General features: G+C 39.4%; 1 long non-coding RNA gene across 1 annotated transcript in view; it reads right to left on the bottom strand.

Moving 5' to 3' along the window:
• LOC122459045 overlaps nucleotides 1–19,253 on the bottom strand; it is a 107,740-nt gene that overhangs the window by 27,792 nt on the left and 60,695 nt on the right. Inside the window, exon 2 of the long non-coding RNA XR_006279478.1 lies at nucleotides 2,698–2,708. This is a non-coding gene — a long non-coding RNA (uncharacterized LOC122459045). The remainder of the gene's footprint in view (nucleotides 1–2,697; nucleotides 2,709–19,253) is intronic.

Genomic DNA, 19,253 nt, shown 5'->3' with positions numbered 1-19,253 from the left:
AATACTATACACTACAAATACAAAATCTAGTTTAACATACGAAGACCCAGACTCCAGCCAGGCACTGAATACCGTACTAGTGGTCCCCATGCCTGTGCAGAAACCCACTGAGGCCAAACAGATTCTGCATGGAGCTCCACTGACTTACACCAGCTGCAGATTTGCATTGCTGTGAATGAAACTACAGCTTTCCTTCATTTTATGCATGCATGGAGAAAATGGTTTGCTGCTTACATTAAAAAAAAATCAAACCTTGTAAGGATGGCCTGAAAAAAAGTGGTTTGAAAAAAATATTTATATACAGGTTTATAGATGATGAATGAGAATGACAGAAATAATAAATTAGGACATTAGATCTTTTGAAGATATTTAATTTTTGTTGCATACAGCGGCTCACTGCTGTGATGCTGTCTGTATGGAGTATAATTTTAGCTTGGCTATGTGACAACTTGGGAATGCAATATGCTCATGCTTTGCACAAATGACTATATAATGTTTCATTAAGAACTGCAAATACCCATCAACCTAATCACAAAAATGCTGTTTCAGTGGGTTTAAGCCTTTTAAATATGGGCTATGATGACAGGGATGAATGTGGCTTTATTGTATTAACAGTTGCCATTGCTATAACACTGAGAAAAATATTTTTTTTAATTTAGTGTCCCTTCTGTTGCCCCGATGTAGCAAATCAATGCTACCGACCAGCCTTCTGAACAAGGGTTCTTATGAATGTAGAATGCCTTTCTTCACACATCTTCTTTCACCATCAGCTTTCCGGTCTACTCTGGAAATCATGTTTGCCAGAGCTCACAGGGCACTAAGGGAAGCAGAGGATAAGTTAGACATTGGATATGCACTGGGACTGGGGAGGCCCCCTGAGCAGCTCTAAAATATGGGGAGCCCAAAGGCGGTTTATACACATTTTTGCTTCTGGCTCAAGTGCAGGAGTGAGGATAACAGAGTCAGACCCAGAATCCTCAAACCAGTAGGCAGACCTAGCTCATTAATGGAGTTGCCTGTCTAGAGGCTGTACTCTGCATGTCTGATCTGCAAACCACAGCATCTGAGACTTGTATTAGAATCTTCAAATGCCTCCCGCAATAGCTCTGACAGGGAAGTCTTTCCTTCTGGCTGAACTAACTAGCCTTACTCAGCAGAAAGTCCTCTTGCATCAATACCTTCCCTTTTGAAGCCTGCCTTCCAGAATCAGTACTACACTCCCTGCCAATTTCTGGGTTTGCCAGCTTATACAGTCGCCAGTTAATGGGAGTCTTCCATCTTGCTATGCAATAAATTCCTCATTAAACACATTTGTACACAACATTAAGTTATTTCATCCTTCCAGCAATCTCTTCTGCACTCTTTAGTTTAGAACTTTAGTTTCACTTTGGCTCAAGATCAATATTTCGAGTACATTCATATCTTTCAGAGTAGCAGCCGTGTTAGTCTGTACCAGCAGGAGAGCGGGAGGGGGGGGGAAACAACCTTTTGTAGTGATAATCAAGGTGGGCCATTTCCAGCAGTTGACAAGAACATCTGAGGAACTGTGGGAGGTTTGGGGGGTGGGGGTGGGGGATAAACATGGAAAAATAGTTTTACTTTTTGTAATGACCCATCCACTCCCAGTCTCTATTCAAGCCTAAGTTAATTGTATCCAGTTTGCAAATTAATTCCAATTCAGCAGTCTCTCCTTGGAGTCTGTGGTTTTTTTTTTCCATCCCACCATCAACCTCAGCCTGGACCAGTCCACACAAGAGATCCACTTCCTGGACACTACGGTGCTAATAAGCAATGGTCACATAAATACCACCCACTGTTCCTCAGACATTCTTGTCAACTGCTGGAAATGGCCCACCTTGATTATCACTACAAAAGGTTTTTTCCTCCCCGCTCTCCTGCTGGTAAGAGCTCACCTTAAGTGATCACTCTGGTTACAGTGTGTATGGTAACACCCATTGTTTCATGTTCTCTATGTATATAAATCTCCCCATTGTATTTTCCACTGAATGCATCCATTCATGTAGCTCATGAAACCTTATGCTCAAATAAATGTGTTAGTCTCTAAGGTGCCACAAGCACTCCTTTTCTTTTATTCATATCTTTGATATATAGCATTTAGCTGGCAGAGAGTATAAGAAGCAATATATTATTTTCCTCTAAAGAAGAATGGGAATCTGATCTGGAGATTACCCACTAAACGGTTGTGAGGATTTATTTGAATTCCCCTAAGAACCTGTTAGTATATAATTTGTTGCTTAGGATTTATTACCTTCCCAAGAGATTTCATTCAATGTGTAAGAACATTTCCCTGACATAGATGTGTGGTTCTGGATTGGTTTTCTTGTCTATATGATGTTGAGCTGACCAAGCTGATATTTTGGAGCTTTGTTTGCGGGGGGAGTTGGTTTGAGGGTTTTTTGGACTTTGCATTACTTGTCTCCATTAGCACTTTCAAATAAGTGCAATATGCCATATCCCTTGGCTTTGATTGAACCACCATTACAGATTTATCTTCGTTAAAAATGCAACTGAACATACCGATACGGTTATTTGCTGTCACAAATCTCTGAACTTGGTTCTCACTGAATGATAAAACTCCACAGTGAGTTCACAGGTCACTTGGTACTTGTAGAAATCATCTTGATTCTATTTTCTTATCTACTGCATTGTTTATCTTTGCAACATTTACCTTTATACATTGGGATGGTCTGTTTAAAACTGGATGTTTTGGGGATTATTGATATTCTGTTGAGTTGCTGTTTGTGAACATACTTTGAAGCTGTAACGATCTATATATCCAGTACTGCCTAGCCTTAGGGTAACCCGCACCTCAGAGCCATACTTTGGGTCAGGGCACTGAGATCCTTATCGATGCCCATTGACTTCTCATTTTCTTCAGTGGATGTTGGGTCAAGACCTTATTGGGCACTAGATTACTTAAAAAACTGTAGTGGAGAAACTCCTGGCACAGGAATAGAGAGCCCGGAAATACCATGAGGCCTAAGTAACTGCCTCTGGAGATGGACTTGGAAGATTACAAACAGTCAAGGGGTACTGCCACTGAACTGTGTAGATTCTTGGGATCCATGGGAAAGGCAATGCCCACACTGCAAACTCAAAGCTCTCTCCATGCTGCTCTGCTGCTTCTCCCTCACCCACTATTTCAGCTTTTCCAGGAAACTACTGGGGAGCTGGAATTTGGGACATGGAAGATGAATGCTTTGCAAAAATGTGCTAAAATTGAGTTGTAAGATGGTTGGTTAAAGAGATGTTTCAAAAGAATGTACAGGAACAACAATTAAGAGAGTGTGAGACAACAAAATAGCTGCTTCTGCAAGAGGAAGAAAAAGTACAATATGAGTTAGCATCAGCAGCCCTCACAACGTGGGATTTAGGATGGGAAAGAGTTTTAGATTATGGCTCATTTCATAATGGCGAAAGAAAATTTACTTCATATTCATGATCTGGGCACAGCACTTTGAGAGTGAGAGTTTCAGTTTTAATGGACAATGCCCAGCTAATTAGACATGCATCCAGAAGCCAGTGGGAAAGGTGCATGGAAGGTGAGTGAGTCACACTTCTTATTTTGCAAACTACGGAATCCTCTGCTATCACTCACCACTTTGATCCCACAGGTACTGAACCAAGAACATGGAGAAAAAGAGAATAAGAGATTGAGAGCATAAGAGCTAGCTTCTACATTGGTAGAGACATTATTAGTCAATTTAGTGACTCTCAGGAATCCAGTCAAAGGTGATTTAATCCTATTCCCGTAGCTTCAGCCCACAATTCCAAATTTGCAATGTTAGGGATAAGTAGCTAATGGATATAAGTCTTTCTCTGTAATCACAATTTTACTGGGATTTGGGAGAGCTAACATTAAAATAATTTTTAAAAAAGCTTCCATTTGGATGATGTAGTTGAGGCTCTGGATAGTTTGAAAGCTGTAATTTCTGTAATGTATTCATTTCCTAGTGTTTTGCATTTTAAAAAGTTTATCCACATCAACCTTCAAACTAGCCTGAGGTTCAATTATAGCAGGGTTATTTAAACTGGAAGAATTAAAATGATTCCTTGTTGGGTCTTAACTCTAAAGACCTAAAGTTCCCAAATATGAACACATTTAAAGGATCAACATTTTGCTAAATTATTTAAACTCCTTAGAGGATCATAATGTACAAATATGAATATTAAGACTAATTTTTTTCTGTTCATTCAGATTAGTTGTAAGTGCTGGAAACACTGTGTTATGATCCCTGGTCATGGACATTGTTTACACCCATTATGGGGTTGCATGTTACATAAGAAAGTGCTATGGAACTAAATCTAAGATCTTGCTAAAAATACAGGCCTCAACCTTTTGAGCCCAGGGGCATCTCCCTTAGCGAGCAGTAATTGTATGCCTCTTTTTGTTTCTGGTCACGAGTGGGCATATATAGACACCTGTAAATAATGGTATCATACTGTAGCTCACTATACTAAGTTGTTGCTGTTATGAAGGTTATAACAGCTCTCCTTCCCCAGCCTCTGTAATTTCTATTCCCAGCATTTACTAGTGAACAATTAATCACAGTTTTAGCTCCTACATTCCTTCACCCAACCATGTTCTCTCCCTAACCAACAAAAAAAAAAAAGAAGAGATAAATGACAGCTGACCTGACTGTATGTTAACCCTTACCAAGGAGCCCCTGTACAATCGAGTTCAGTTGCTATTTTAGAACTGCTAAGGAACTGAATGCAGCATCCTTTCTAACAAATGGGGTTCCACTGGGATTTACACAAGTGCTGCTAAAGCAAATCCTGGAGATGAAGTATCTATGTTTGGAATAAGATGAGGGTAGCAAAGCGCTGCTACAAAATACTCCATCACCAGTCTTTGGACTGCTGCTGTGACTTATTTACTTCAAAGTAGGACAGAAAATATCTCTCTCAAGACTTCCAGTGCACTATAATAGCACTGCTCAGACTAAGCACATTGCTATTCAGCAATATGATAGTCTGCCCTCAAATGGTTAAAGGCCTGAAAGCTGATAACAGCAAGTAATTCCACTACTACAAGCTATTGGAGCTGAAGTGGCAGAACTACAACTTTGGGTTCCCCATTCAAGTCCCAGGTGTGACAGCTTATTTAAGGAATAACAGGACTTGTATGAGACAAAAAGTAGTGATCTGCTGCAAGGTGACTAACACAATGAGTAGTTGCTGAAAGGCTTCTAACATGCTGCATCTTTGTAAAAGAACTGCAGATCATGGACTGCTGAATGATTGGCTCCTCTGCAACTTAAACCAGGATATACAGCTAATGCTGCTCAATCTCTTTTAAGAAGACCAGCCAGATTTTTAAATATTGGATATCCAACCAGTACCTGAAAAATATGTGCATACACCTTGTGATGGGTCCCCCCAGGGTGCAACCTGGAATTGGGGTACTGCTGAGTCTTCTGTCTCACTAGCCTGGACTCTCTCTCACAATTTGCTGCTGTGACAAGCTGCCGACCACTCCCGATCCTGCACTTATACAGACCTTTACATAGGCAGGGACACACCCAGCTGCAGTTACATGAATGCTTCTCGTAAGTCACTCAAGAACTTCACCCCATCTTGTCAACTGTTGGGAATGGGCCACATCCACCCTAATTGAATTGCCCTCGTTAGCACTGCCCCCCCCCCACACACTTAGTAAGGCAACTCCCATCTTTTCATGTGCTGTATATTTATACCTGCTTACTGTATTTTTCACTCCACGCATCCGATGAAGTGGGTCATAGCCCACGAAAGCTTATGCCCAAATAAATTTGTTAGTCTCTAAGGTGCCACAAGGACTCCTCATTGTTTTTGCTGATACAGACTAACATGGCTACCCCTCTGAAATCTGACAATAGACTGAGGCTCCAGCCAAAATACTCCCCAGTTCCCCAGCCTAGGACCCCGGAGTTGCACCGATGTGCCCTGATCAAAAGCCTGACCAGTATATGAGTTATTACCTATTTCACCACTTCTACAAAGGAAAGTGGACATGCACTAACTCTTGTTCCTGAGCTTAGATTTTCCCCCAAGCACTTCACTCAAACCACACTGTTTTTAAGTAAAATATAAAACAGATTTATTAACTACAGAAAGATAGGTTTAAGTGATTATAAGTAATAGCAAACAGATCAAAGTAGATTACTTAGCAAATAAACAAAAAATACAAACTAAGCCTTATATACTAGATAGGATTTGAATTAACCAGTGTCTCACCCTGTTACATAGTATAAGCAGTCCACCAAGGTTTCATACCCAGGCAGGCTTCCTTCTTTCTTGCCTGGAACCAGAACTTCCCCCAGTTCAGTCTTTGTTTCTCAGGTGTTTCCAGGTGTTGTCTTGTGTGGGGAGTGAGGCCACTTAGTAATGTCACTTCCCCTTTTAATAGCTTACTTCATATGATGGGAACCCCTTTGTTTCAAGCCAAGTTCCCAGCCCAGTTTGTAAAACAATACAGGTACCAAAATGGAGTTTAGTATCATGTGATCTAGTCATATGCCCTTGCATACTTCAATAAGCGATGGCAGCCATTATCCATAGGTTGACTGAAGCGTCTCCAGGACAGTTCATCAGGTGAAGATAAGCTTTTCCCATGGCCCACTGTCACTGTTGATGGGGAATTCAATTTCGATAGGCCCTTCACAGTCTTACTCCTTACTAGCTTTTGTTTAAAACATTTATTGAAGAGTATTTTAAATGCTATTTAAAATGCTTGCTTGTTTGTAATAAATGTAAATATGTGTATGCTATGCAATCCTGTGGTATTGACAGTGACTATGAGCTAGTGATAAGATTTTAATTCAGGTTTTAAAAACAGTGGCCCTGGGCCAGAGTAATACTTTTTGAAAAGACCAAACACTGACCTGTGTTTCACCAAAGAATTAAGTGGAAGTGCAGAAAGGGGAATATAATAATAATAATATAATATACATAATTTGCCATGATATCCCAGTTGCATATAAATATGGAAACCAGATTTTGCACTGAAATCAGCTTTAACAGCCAGGGTCACAGACAGTGACAACTACCATGACTGTATAATCAAAAAATCTGTCACAAAAATATAATTTGGGTCTGTTGCACTCAAGGGAACTCAATCTCATCAAAGATCATGAAATTTTACAGTGGTCTCCTACCCTGTGAAACCTTTTTGGTCTGATCTGCATCAGGGTAATAGGGAAGTATCTTGAGGAAAGGAAATTAAATATGAATCAGCTCACACCATACGTATTGGCACAGGTTACTGAAGAAATCTGAATTCAGAATAAGTCGGTTTTAGACAAGTCATGTATTTTCTATCCTACCATCTTTTTTCAAAGCCAGGGCAGTAGTAAATTATAAGCACTGAAGAGTTCTAAGATCAGAAAAACTTTAAGATAACTATAGTGGAATGAATGACAGGGGGAAACATGATACATTCTCTATTGGAAAAAAAATTCAAGCTACACTTTTTACATTGCCCTGACTTAAATACAGCTGAAACTTTGAATCTCATTGTTAAGGTTGAAAATAAAGTAATATATATTTAATATAATTAATAAATATTTGACAGTTTGAAAATTTCAAGAGCCTCTATTATTGCATTTCTGTTCCCTTTGCAGTTACTTATTAACTATGATAAAATCACCCCTTAACCTTCTCTTTGATAAGCTAAACAGATTGGCCTCTTTGACTCTATCCCAATAAGGCATGTTATCCAATCCTTTAATCATTCTCATGGCTCTTCTCTGAAGCCTCTCCAATTTTTCAGCATCCTTCTTGAAGTGTGGATACTGATTTTTTTTTTAAATCCTGAGCACCGAGCAGCTCCCACTCACCTCAGTGAGAGTTCCCAGGTGCTCAGCATTTCTGAACAATCAAACCAATTATTCAGGAGCACACATGGTGACTTAGGAGAATAATTTTAAGCCCCATTTTTGATCAAACTTGCCCTAATACATTCAATTCAATGTATTATTTAAATAATTATAAAAAACAGAGATAACATTTTCAAAAGTGCCTATGTGACTTAGGTCCTACATCCCATTTTCTATGCTCCTAAATCCCACTGATTTTCAATGGGAGTTAAATGCCTAACCTGTTTAGGAGCTTTTGAAACTCCCACTAAGTGCATATCTGCATCTTTAGGTGTTTTAACACCTGTGAAAATCTGGCTCTTAAGAACTGAAGTCACTTTTGGAAATAGAATTTAAGATCTTTTGGCTGTAGATGATGGTTGGTAACTCCAAGGCATTGTATTTAAGCACGGTTTGTCATGTGTATTTTCTGGAATATATGTGGAGGAAAGTCACCTTATGACCTCTGTTTCTTTCAAAAGACTTTTCTAGGACTGACAATTTAGAAGATATCACAGCCTCAAAATTAGAGAGACCATGGGTATGACTTTGGGACCCAGTAGTTACTATGCCTTCTAAAGTCTACTTCTGCTAATTGCTGTCGCTTCTAGTGCTTTGTACCAGATTATAGAGCAAAAGCATTCTCTCTAAAGAGCTTCATATGCTCTTAAACTGTTTTGTTTTATAGTCAATGTCAAAATAATTAGTTTCTTAAAGTCTTTGGTGACATCATATATCGCGAAGAAATAAAGTGATCATAGTCAAGAAACAGTCCCTTGGAAAAATATCACGCAACATTTCTTTAGTATAATGCATTGTCTATTATGTCAGCTACTCAAATTTCATTAAAGTTAATTCTGTGTCCTGTAAAGGTTTATACAGCACTATGGCATAGCCAATGGTTACAAAAAAACAGCTGACAAAACTATTTAACTAGAACATACTGTGCAGCTACCAGAACTGCCATTAAATGTTCACAATATTTCTTTCTCAACATCACTGCTCTTACCACAATGATTGCTACTTTTTTGCCTGATAATCTTTATTGAACTCATGAACTTCCAGTTTTTTTGGTCACCAGGATCTGATTTTCTGACAATCTCTCAGCAATGCAATTATTTGATAGGCCATAAGCCAATGGGCACTAAAATGTCTGTGTATGTATACGTAGATATAGATATCTGGAGTGAAATCTTGGCCCACTAAAGTCAATGCATTGTCAAAGCTGCCACTAATTTCAAAGGGGTCAGTATTTAACCTCTGACCTGTGTGTGAATATATGTGGAAGCCTGATGCAAAGGCTCCAGAGGGGACAGAACTCTCTTCTTCCTTTATTGGTGAAAATGGAAAAGTGCTGCCATAGAAAGGTTCATTTGCATAGGCTAACTACCAACAATTCTTCTAGTGACACTTGAGAAGACACATTACTATATATGTACTAAGTATTTTGAAGGGTAGTGGGCTCCCAGAGAGACTCAAAAAGGGAAAAGTATTTTTATCTTATGGTAAAGAGCTCATTCAAGTAGTCAGAGTTCTGCTTGAGAATCCTGTGTGCTCTTAGCCCCCTTCCATAAGGGCTTTGTTGTGACAATGTGCAGAGGACAGTAACACAGCTGATTGGACACCAGTGGGCACCTGCACCTTAGTAAAGATGAATTACTAAGTGGGATTAGATGGTGACCTGGCAAGGCAAGGAGCTCCTGTGAAACAGTAGACAGACCTGCACAGCCCATTCAGACTACTGCTACTTGCTGATCCAAACTATGAGTGGGATGTGTTGGGTGATGAGATTGCGTTTCTAGCCCTAGCAGCTCACAAGGTGTTAAATCATAAACCTCTCATGAATCCAAGACTGATTATTATCTGCATGGCCTCAACCTTGGATAGCTTTGGGGAAAATTCCACATTCCAGGGAAAGAAGGAAAAGTTTGGGTTGTTTACATTTTGCATCTTCAAGTATTTGAGTCCACAGTTTAGGCATCAGAGTTGTCTGATTTGTGTGTGCAATAAGATTCTTAAATGTCACAGCACGTAAATGATACCTAGCAGTAGTTTCATCCACAACCAAAAGGAGGCCTCCTATCTATTCATTTAAGTTACAACACAGAGGTAATGCAATATTCCTATATAGACTTAAAGATTTTTTTTCAAATAAAAAATGCCCTGAAGGGTAAGGTGGGATAATTCTCTTATTCATCCACAAAGGACAATGGAGAGTGGGATTAATCTTTCAAGAGAAAAAAAAACATTAAAAAACCAAGTGAGTGGAAAATGTATGATACTCACAAGGTTCAGATATGGGTATTTTCAAAACAATGAACAGTAGGGTTGTCTTCAATTCTGTTTGGACCATTTTGTTTTCTGAACATTTTGGATCACATTCAAATATTGTGTAAGTAAATGGAGCTCCACTGGCTTCACTAGAGTTTCCTCTCCTTCACCTAGGTCTGAATTTTGCTCTTTGACATTTTTTTCCTCTAGGCTTCATTAGCTACAGCATGATTCTAATTGCAAGGAATTCTACTGCCAGTAACCCTATCACTCTCCTTCTCAATGTCTGGGTGCCACTCCTTAAACTGGCTGTATTGCTGGCAAGAGGTAGGTGTGCAAGAGAATTTGTGTCTGTGCTGCGGAAGAAGAGGATGAACCTGAATGCATCCAAGCTGTTTGACTTTTCCAGCGGGGATTATGTGGAGCTAGATTTTGTCATTCAGTAGCTGATCTCCTTCTTTAGAACATTTCTATGGACTCTTGGGAGGTTCCTCCTCCCCACACATTTTTTTGCAATGTACTGCACTGAATATAAGCCTTCAACTTGATCTCCATGGGACATCTCTGTGCACTACCAATATCAAGAATACTTTTTTTTAACTGTCAGTCAATGACAAATCATATCTCCCCAGTCCATCTTCTCGTTGCATTTCTAAGTCATTCCTTTTTCTTGTAATTCATAAATCTTTACTTGCTAGTAAGTCTTCTTGTGACACTTTATTAAGTGCCATTTTACAAGCCTGTTCTGATAATATAACCAGTATCTCTGAGTTCCTTCTATCAGCTATTTCTGTGATAGTAGAACAACTTTTCCAAAGGTAAGTTAAACAGATTGGTAAAACACTTTTTTTAAAGATTTCAGACAGACTCCAGTACTGTAACAAATGACTGGGGGGGTGGAGGGTGCGGGTAGCAAGGAGGAATAATGCAGTCAAACCACATTCATCACATGCAGCTACTATGTGTTGCAAATAAACTCATTCATGTGAAATTCTTTGTAAATGTCAGGCATTCATTTTGGGTGTTGTGTAGATGGGGCTGAGGAAGCAGTGATGTGGATTTAGATAAGATTTAAAGAGGGGGGTTGAAATTTGGGTTTGAAGTAAAACAAGGGCTGGGATTTGTGTTTTTGTTGATAGAGCTGAAACTTTGCAAATGCCTATTCAGAGATGTTAACTGCAAGTGAACAAGAACTGGAAAATAGGCTTCTTCAGGGTTTGGATCCATAAACTGAAACTGTAGGGACAGGTTTAGATCTGGGGATTTAAATCCACTCCACATTCAACTAGGTTTGGAGTCAAGATTTTTCTTTCTGCCAGTTTCTGCCATCATGTTGTTGCTTTCTATTTTAATCACTGCTCTAAGATAACAGAATTTAGCTGTAGCACTCAGAACAGTTAATGTAGCATGCTGAGACCACCAGGAAGAAACCACTACTCCTCTCCTGGAAGATATAAATTGCCTGAAAAGTCAGTATCAGCAAGAAGTGTGGAATTGAAAAGATGAATATCTAAGAAGCAAGTACAGGAAAAGAGAGACAACTGGGAGCCGCTGGAGAGAGGAAAATGGCCTGGAGGAAGGACCTATTAGAAAACACCCTGAGGGAAACTGACAGCCTTCAAACCAGAGGCCTTTGTGCCTATTCTGGAACAATGGAAGATAGTTTTACTGCTCAGTCTGGCACACTTCCTCAGTGGGAGTGTTCACAAAACATCAGCCATGGATTAGGATCATGCCACTTGGTCAAAGTAAAGAGTTATTTGGGGAGAAAACCAGAATGATTGAAAGAAGGCTCTCTGGCCTATATGCATCTAACTCTTTTTCCCCTTTCAAATAATCTTAGTTAAATCGCCACATAGGCTCACTACTACTACATGCTGGCCTCTTGAAAAACTGAAGAAGTTTGTATGAATTTTTGGCCTCCTAAAATTAATATATCTAACAAGCAAATCATTGGCTGGAGCCAAGTGTTGCATGAATTCCCTCACATAGTTCCACCAGTAAGGTATATGATTTGTAATAATATGCCAGGTATTTCAGGCTGTGACCTCCAAGGATGCCAGTCTTGCAGTATCATGGGCCCACAGGACTCCTCAAGTTTATGTAACTTCCCTGCTACAAAATACATTCTGTAATGCTTTGCATGACTTGTAAAAAAACATGGAGCTAAGCATGCCATGAGTGCAGACTGTAGTATTCACAGTAGTAGCTGGAAGCAGCTCTTTGATACGAGTCTATATACCTACACTGAAGGGAGGAGAAGGAAGGTCAGCTGGATGGGTGGGGAATGAAAACTGTTATCTGAAAGTGAATAGTTGTAGTTGATACTAATGGTCTTACTCTATTAATAGGAAGTACCTTACATACAGCCATGAGTAAAGAACATACTGTCACAAACACAAAACCTCCATTACCACTCTCAGAAGCCTCCAGTGGAAGAGAGGACAGTAACGCTGGATCAGAAAGCAGCAGCCCACAAAGACAGCAATGTAAATTGCTGCAACCACGTCACCCTGGACTCACTCTTTGCATTGTCTCCCCCTTTAGATACAAAGTCAAACTCTAGTTTTGTTCCTAACATTCAAATCTTCCATGTGTCTGGACCAAGACAGCTGAGCGAAGCACTCTCTCTGTCTTTGTGACCAGGACCTCACATGGCAGCTACATTGATCTGGAACAATGGAATTGTCAGTCATAATGGAGAGACGCTTGAGTACAAAAGACAGGACTTTCTTGCCCTTCCTCACCTATGGCTATGGAACTCATTGCTGGGTAAGATTAGAATGGCCAGGATCCCCTTCTTACTTCCTGCAGAACAAAATGCAAAATAATAAATAGTCAGACTTTATATTAAGGTAATCATTTATGAACCTTTTATAAATGTTAATCCATGTTATAAGCATGTTACAGGTACTAGAAGTATGTGTTATACAGAAGGGTACAAGAATGTCATAAGGAGGTGTTACAGATCACTATAAGCAAGCTATTGACTTGTTGTACTCTAGGAATCTATAACAAGAGATTAACCATGTATTTAACCATCTGTTAATTATTTATTAACTCTTTGTAAGCATATTTATATATAGAACCTTTGACAAAGTTCCTCCTCTACCTTGGTGGGTGTTGCGCTTATTGGCGGATTTGCTCGCCTCGGAGATTCACGGAAGCCCTCAGTTTGGCTGTTTTCGTGAACCCACAGTCCAGGTCAACTCCTGTGTCTGATCAGGAGTTGGGAGGTTTGGGGGGAACCCGGGCCCACCCTCTACTCCGGGTTCCAGTCCAGGGCCCTGTGGAATGCAGCTGTCTAGAGTGCCTCCTGGAACAGCTGTGTGACAGCTACCACTCCCTGGGCTACTTCCCCGGCCTCCTCCCAAACCTAAAACCTCCTCCTAAAACCCAAACCTCCTCCTAAAAAACACCTTCTTTATCCTCAGCATAGGATCTTCCTCCTGGTGTCTGAAAATGCTTGTACTCCTCAGTTCTCCAACAGTACGCCTTCTCACTCTCAGCTCCTAGTGCCTCTTGCTCCCAGCTCCTCACACATGCACCACAAACTGAAGTGAGCTTCTTTTTAAACCCAGGTGCCCTGATTAACCTGCCTTAATTGATTCTAGCAGCTTCTTGTTTGGCTGCAGGTGTTCTAATCAGCCTGTCTGCCTTAACTGTTTCCAGAAAGTTCCTGATTGTTCTGGAACCTTCCCCGTTACCTTACCCAGGGAAAAGGGACCTATTTAACCTGGGGCTAATATATCTGCCTTCTATCACTCTCCTGTAGCCATCTGGCCCGACCCTGTCACAAATCTTAATATAAAGTGTGATCAAAATATCATACCACTAGAGGGTAAGAAGAGAGAAAGTCATTTGTAATAGTGAATTTGCAAGATGCTCCCATACTGTGGTGTGAAGCATGGTACAAATATCTTGATAGATCATATAAGTTCAGGGGGATGGGATCACAGGAATGGGTGAGCTACTCTGTGAGTGGCAAGGAAAGGTACAAGTGCACTCATATTTCTAGTTTTATTTCAAGTTTTGCCCATCCCTAGCTCACATGCATCAGATAATTTTAATAGAAACTTTTCTTCTACAACACCACCAAAAGTAACTACTTAATGCTATTAGCCAATACAAAGTAAAATTTGTCTTTTTTAAAAAAAAATAACCCTACCTTGGAGTGTACCTAAAAAATTGGGAAAATTAAAATTTCTACATTGTCAGTAATGTTCAAGTTAAGGGCCCATTTTTGCCACCCTTACGCATGGTGAGTAACACTATACGCACTGTCCCATTGACTTCAACAGGATTGCTTGTGTAGCAAGATACTATTCAGCATGATCATGAGTGGAACAACTGGGCCCTGGGCTCTAAGCCATTTGCAGGATGGAGTGGCTGCGGACATCATTCATCACAAAAGTGTTTTGAAAACACCTGCTACCTGGTGTGATCTGGTTCATGCCAAAGAAAAAAAAGACATATTATTCTTCAGAATTTTTTTAGGAGGTAGTAATAAAAACCACCATTGACAGGGGTAGTTTTGCAGCATCCAGAGAGGGAAATGAACTGGTCTACAATGTCACCCAATGTCCCCCATAACTTTTGAAGACTGAGTTTTGAGGAGAAGAGACCTCCTTAAAAAAAAAAAGACAGCAGAAATGAATAGACTCTGAAAATTATGTAAAAATAAAGAAGTGAATGTGCTGCCAGGCTTGTATACCAAGCCCCATCTTAGAGTGATTTTAAAACCAAATTATGAAGCCCCTGACAATAGGGTTTAATAATGAAAATGCATGCACAACCCTAACCATGGCAGTTTGAATGGCATCTCTGTAATACCGTATCTAACTGAGAGCATTCCAATCAGTCAGAACAGTGTGATCCACTGAGGAATCATGATCAAGTAGCTATTAGGCCAAACTGTATTGTCAGAATTCCTCAATTTATGCAGCTTCTTTCAGAGAACCAAGTCATGAAACTTCCAAATATCAAAATGGTTCAATATCTAACAGAACATGTATTTAAGGAAAATTGGCCCCCAAATTACTGCTCTATAGTCATTTGTTCTTTTCCAGTTCACAGAAAGGCTAAAGTAGAAGTTATTTTTAAAAATTCAATATCCGAGTGTGTGGGTGGGGGGAGCCTGAAGTTTCCTTAGAAGAAAGTTCAAGTTTAACCAGCTGTACTGCTTTTTGTATAAAGCTTGAATGTGAACTTGGATTATAAACTCAATGTTTTTTTCTTCTTTTGTAGTTTGTTTTTATTTGCATTTTGGACAATTTAGCAGTTGGCATGAGTTTAGGTCTGAATTGCTCTTTCTTCCTTTGTACCTAACTTTAAGCACAAGTAGTCCCATAAAGTTAGGCTCATGCATAAGTACCATGCTGTGTCAGGCTTTAAGTGAGGGGAGTGAGTAATGCCTGGGTGAACTAGAATAAGGAGAGCATTCTCCCTCTTGGTCATGGTTTAAAAAGAAATGCAAGGGGCAGCTTCTCAGCTGGTGTACATTCTCATAACTCCATTGACCTCAATGGAACAATGGTATTTACACCAGCTGAGGAGCTGCCCGGAGAGAATCTTTTTCTATCTCTACCTTCACGTATACAGTGTTTCGTCACTTCTCCTTTCAGTCTGGAATATCCTCTGCAAAAATGGTACTCATAACATTAGATAGAAGTTAGTACAAGGTGTAAACAATACATGAAAAACCACTGTAACTAAATGGTCATTGTGAACTGTTATATGTCACCCATTTGTTTCTGCCAACTACGATATAGGCCCAATTTTTCTACCCTTATTCATGCAACTAGCCCCACTAATTCCAGTGAAGGTATGCATGAAATATGTGTAACAGTGGCAAACTATGGGTGCCATTTAGGTGCCTAACTTTCTTTGAGGATCTTAATCTTATTGATCTGAATAAAAATTTCCTCAAACTCCAATTAGCCAGATCCAGTATTTCTGCATATTCTGAATCTGAATTAGATTGTATTTGGCAATGTATTCATCTAACAGAGATTCTTGAAATGACACTCAAGGAGTTCCTGGAACAGAGCCAGAAAGAGATGATAAAAATCTTCCACGAAATTATTTATCTCTACTGCACAGATTGAAGAAAGCTTTGTCCTTTTTTTTTTCTTTTTTTTAAACAGGACAGTTTAATCAGATATCTTTGAATATTCTGACTAGAATAAAGTAAGCTTAATAAACATTCACTAGCTGAAAACTTCTTTGTAATCACTCAATATTTGTTTCTTTTTCTCTTCTTAATGCCTTTGAAAGAAACCATTTGAAGCACTGTGGTGTCTGAACTTCTCCTGCACTGAAGTGCATATAGAGATGAGAAGAAAAGCCAAGCTGACTATTGTGATCATGCTTTTCTTTTTGGTCCTAGAGATAAGGTTCTGCAGAAATCTGCTGTGGTACTGAATTTAAGGAGATGGGCAAGGCAATGGCAGCAGGCTCCAGGCTTTCAGTAATATTGCTATATTTGTGTGGAGATACAATAAGGGGGTAGATAAAAAACCTGCCTCAGTAGAAAATAGAGGGGCTAATCCTGCACCACTGAGCTCAATGGGAGTTTTGCCATTTACTTCAGTGGAAGCAGGATCTGTAGAGAGAGAGATTTTGTACCATCGTATAGTACACACTAGTATGACAGTTAATAGATGTTAAGGGCCTGAGCCTCTCCTGCCTCCACAATGTGATTTGGTAGCATTTTATACACACTTTGTACAGGTGTAACTGGAAACACAATGGACAATACAATGGAGACCCAGGCCTTAGATTCTGCTCTTGGTATAAAAAGGAATAAATCAACATCACTGAAGTCAATGAAATCCTGCCACCCTGTAAAAAGTGTAACAGATATACCCACTGTCTCCTCTCTTTTATATTTTGCAGCTCGAAATATAGTCAAATATTTAAATTTTTTAAGGAAAACAAAATCCCTTTAACAGGCACAAGTTTGCGTTTAGATCTTGATTGATATTTTAAGATTAACAGTCTGGTCATTCATGAAATAAGTATACTGCCTATGAGTCAGCCGCATTTCCTTTCTGGTGCCATATCCATGGTCTTTCACACAGAACAAACAGACACAAAGGGGGCTAAATTCATCAGATAATTTATTCACAGCCAGTAATTTGACCTCTGCTACAAGCACTTTTCAATCCAAATATCATATGTCTCCTGAACTAGGAAAAAGGAATATAAATCTATTAAACCACACAAGGGAAGCTTAATCTGCACCCTGAAAAGCGCTGCACCAGCTTTCCGCAATGACTTCAGGACCAACGGGAGTTTTCAGGTTTCATTACAAACATGAAATTCAGCCCAACTTTGTTGAACTGTTCAACAAGGTTTGTAATCTGGATTCTGTTTCAAAGTGACTCTGGGATAGTTCAGAGTTTTGAATGACACCAAGTAGTTCTACATGTTTTGACAGGAAACCAAGTGACAGCCAGCGGTTTTTCAGTGAGTTTTGCTTTGAAATTTAAGGACTGTTCAAGCCTCAAACTCAAAGCAAAACTCAGAAGATGTGAATCAATATGAATTGAACTCAAGTGAATTGAACCCAAAAGAAACAGTTGAATTCTACCCAGTTCTAAAATAATATAAGCAAATATAAATATGGGTCAGGAAAAAAAAAGAGCCCTTTTCATTTTGAATCAGGCCCATGATCTTGAAAACTATAACAGAAACATTTTAATTTCACTGCTTTTGTGAAATGCATTTATACATTACTGCCTACTTTCTAATTCAAGCTGATCACATTGTTTGCCGTGAATACATTATCTAAGAAATGTATTTTTTTGTTTGTGAATTATTTACAAACTGACTTTGATTTCTATGGGCAAGATTCAAGACACTTACCCGGAACAGCAGCTTGCTTCATAAATAGCCCCATTTATTTCACTAAAAAAAAAGAAAAGGAGTACTTGTGGTACCTTAGAGACTAGCACTAAGGTGCCACAAGTACTCCTTTTCTTTTTTGTGAATACAGACTAACACGGCTGCTACTCTGAAACTTATTTATTTCACTGGGACTATTTGTGGAGTACAATGTAGTGTGATTGAGTCTATCAGAATCTAGCCCTATGAACGTATTTGACATGTGTAATTGTTGGACAAAGGGCATACATGAACAAATTTTTTGCCTAAGAGTGTTCATGAATTGCTCATTTCTACTATATCTTCTTGGCTACTTGTGGCCACTTAAATCACATGATAGTCATCCAGTCATGGAGGAGAAATGCTAAAACTTTTTAAACCAGAATAAGTACATAAGAACAGCCTACTGGGTCAGACCATTGACCCATCTAGCCCAGTATCCTGCCTTCTGACAGTGGTCGGTGCAAGATGCTTCAGAGGGAATGAACAGAACATGGCAATTATTGAGTGATCCATCCCCTTTTGTAAAGTCCCAGCATTTGGCAGTTAGAGGTTTAAAGACTCCCAGAGCATGGGGTTGCATCCCTGGCCATGGTGGCTAATAGCCAGTGATGGACCTATCCTCCATGTATTTATCTAATTCTCTTTTGAACCCATTTATGCTTTTGGCCTGCACAACATCTCCTGGAACCAAATTTCACAGGTTTACTGGATGCTTTGTGAACAAATACTTCCTTTTGTTTGTTTTAAACCTGTTGCCTGTTAATATCATCACGTAACCCCTGGCTTTTGTGTTATGTGAAGGGTACATCAAACTTCCTTAATCACTTTTTCCACATCATTCATGATTTTATAGATCTCTATCATATCCACCCCTTAGTCATCTCTTTTCTAAATTGAATGGGTCCAGTCTTTGTAATCTCTCCTTATATGGAAGTTGTTCCATATCGCTAATCATTTTCATTGCCCTTCTCTGCACCTTTTCCAATTCTAATATATCATTTTTGAGATGGGGCAACAAGAACTGCATGCAGTATTCAAGATGTGGGCATACCATGGATTTTATAGCAGCATTAGATTTTCTGTTTATTATCTATCCCTTTTCCAATGGATCCCAACACTGTTAGCTTTTTTTGACTGCTGCTGCACATTGAGCAGATGTTTTCAGAGAACTAGCCTCAATGAAGCCAAGATCTATATCTTGAGTGGTAACAGCTAATTGAGACCTCCCATCAT

Source organism: Dermochelys coriacea, chromosome 2, assembly GCF_009764565.3.
Source record: "Dermochelys coriacea isolate rDerCor1 chromosome 2, rDerCor1.pri.v4, whole genome shotgun sequence".
NCBI lineage: Eukaryota > Metazoa > Chordata > Testudines > Dermochelyidae > Dermochelys > Dermochelys coriacea.
The sequence above is the reverse complement of the archived record's forward strand: the minus strand, read 5'-3'. Positions and strand labels throughout refer to the sequence as shown.